Source organism: Silene latifolia, unplaced genomic scaffold (assembly GCF_048544455.1).
Source record: "Silene latifolia isolate original U9 population unplaced genomic scaffold, ASM4854445v1 scaffold_728, whole genome shotgun sequence".
Classification (NCBI taxonomy): Eukaryota; Viridiplantae; Streptophyta; class Magnoliopsida; order Caryophyllales; family Caryophyllaceae; genus Silene; species Silene latifolia.
The window spans coordinates 2,764-4,887 of record NW_027413638.1 but is presented as its reverse complement, the minus strand read 5'-3'; the positions used below and the strand labels follow the sequence as shown (position 1 = coordinate 4,887).

The 2,124-nt window shown below is 43.2% G+C and overlaps 1 non-coding gene across 1 annotated transcript; it reads left to right on the top strand.

Moving 5' to 3' along the window:
• The first annotated feature begins 756 nt into the window (after positions 1-756).
• LOC141640124 (small nucleolar RNA R71) lies at positions 757-862 on the top strand. Its single transcript, XR_012542865.1, has one exon. It is a non-coding gene; the product is annotated as a small nucleolar RNA R71 (small nucleolar RNA).
• The last annotated feature ends 1,262 nt before the right edge of the window (positions 863-2,124 follow it).

Below are 2,124 nucleotides of genomic sequence, written 5' to 3'. Positions count from 1 at the left end.
TGTGATGGTAAATGACCTTGCTTTCTCGTAGATTGGTTCGCGGCTAACTCGGCAACTTGAGTTTCAAGTGACTTGATGGATGCATCTTTTTGTTGGTCACTTAGTTGCCATTGCTTTGTCAAAGAACTATGACATCGTCTTCAACTCAAATAACTCGCTCACCCCACCCGAGGATGATGCACGTGATTAGGTGTAGGAAAGGAAGGAGGTTTTAAAGCCTTGTTGAGCCTTATGAGGAGGACATATGGGCTGCTATCTAGCTGCTGGAGGAGGGTAGGATTGAGCACATTTTGACTTGTCCACCTCAAATTGGGATGGACTGCCCCTTGGTTATTATATTAGGAACCCCTACTTGCAGCATATTGTTGAAAAGCAAGGACCTATTCCTTCTCTCGTAAGACACCAACAAGAAGGTGACCGTCGTTGCTCCCACACCTCTCACATGTGATGGTCTCCCCTCTAGTAAGCAAATGGACCGTCTGAGGCTCCCCAGCATAATGTTGCTCCAATTTATCAAAACGAGCATTCATGGCTTCCAGCTGAGCCACGACTGCCTTATCGACCGCGTGAACTATTCGAATACCATCCCTCGGGTTCCCATACTCGGCACAATGGGTCGCCATCTCCTCAATAATCGCCCATCCCTTATCATCATCAGTATTCTTTTGAAATATTCCGTTGGATGAAGCATCAAGTATGGCTCTGTGGTCATCGTACAACCCATTGTAGAACTGATTGGATAAAAACCACGGATCAAAACCATGGTGAGGAAGAGACCTCACCAACCTCTTGAACCGACACCAAGCTTCATAGAACGTTTCATCCGGTGCCTGCTTGAAACTAGTGATCTTGGCCCTCAGCTGATTAGTGCGTTGCGGAGGGAAATATCTCTTATAAAAAGCAAGAGCAAGGGTCTCCCGATGCTGTGATCCCGCGGCGTACGTTCAAGTCGATCACCACTCCTGGTTGAGTCAGTCAAAGAAAAAGGAAACAACACCTCCTTAATCTTGTCTTGAGTTACCCCTTTGTGGCGGGGATAGTAAAGCAGTGAGTCCGTAAAGACCTCCATATGCTTCCTCGGGTCTTCACCTGCCACACCTCTAAAGAGATTTCTCTCCACCAGATTGATATAGGACGGACGAATGTCAAAAGTATTCCCATCCTCGATCCCAGATTGAAACCTTTGGGAATAGATGATGCTTTAGGCTCAGAATGACTAGCAATGTTGGCATCTTTCTTGGTTGGGTTCTGAACTGAAAGTGTCTTCTTCAAAAGACGGGTTTTAAATAAATAGAAAATCTTGAAGTTCGGGTTCGAAAGTACTCAAGGCTTCCTTTCGGGATTCTCTTTGCGATTTTGGAGTCTATGCAGAACAGTCTCTAGCTCGAGAATCAGTTTGAACTAACTCCAACCTGTTCGACACCGGGCATACAACACTGAAAGAAAATAAATAAGAACTGCCTTAAGGAATAAAAATTCCTTGAGACGGATAAAATAAACGAAACAAAAACAGATAGGGCAATTGCCTCCCGCAACGAATGGCCGCTAAAATTTGTGAGGCGTCGTATACCAATTAAAAATAACTAACTAAACTAACTATATAGCTAGGGAAGCCGGTCGATCTCCTCGGGGAGGCAAGATATCGTAAAGTCCAATCTATTTGGTCATAAAATGGGGGGTTTATAGATTGATTTTCTATACTAAAGGTGTAAAAGAAAGAGAAGCGAAAAAGAAGCAAAAAAGGCGAGAAAGTAGAGATAAACTATCAATAAAGAAGGAAAATGTCAGGATTTCATTCACTACGGTAGTCCAATGACTCAACTTGTAAATAACTTAGATAAATTACTGTGAGACGGATATGGAAAGGTCCTTCCGGTCCACTTTCTATCCTAAATTTCCACTAACTTAACTTCCGTCCTCAGGGGATAGTCTACTATTCATAGCGAGTCTATTTAGTCCAATCTTCCAATACAAGATTAAATTTAACGATTAAAAGGTGACTCGAAGCGTGCACTCAACTAAGCCGGTAAATACGATTATATTGCCATGGGGACAGAATCTCACTAATAATTCATCTAACCTACTCACTACATCGTCACATTTCTACCGTAGGTACCCTAATCC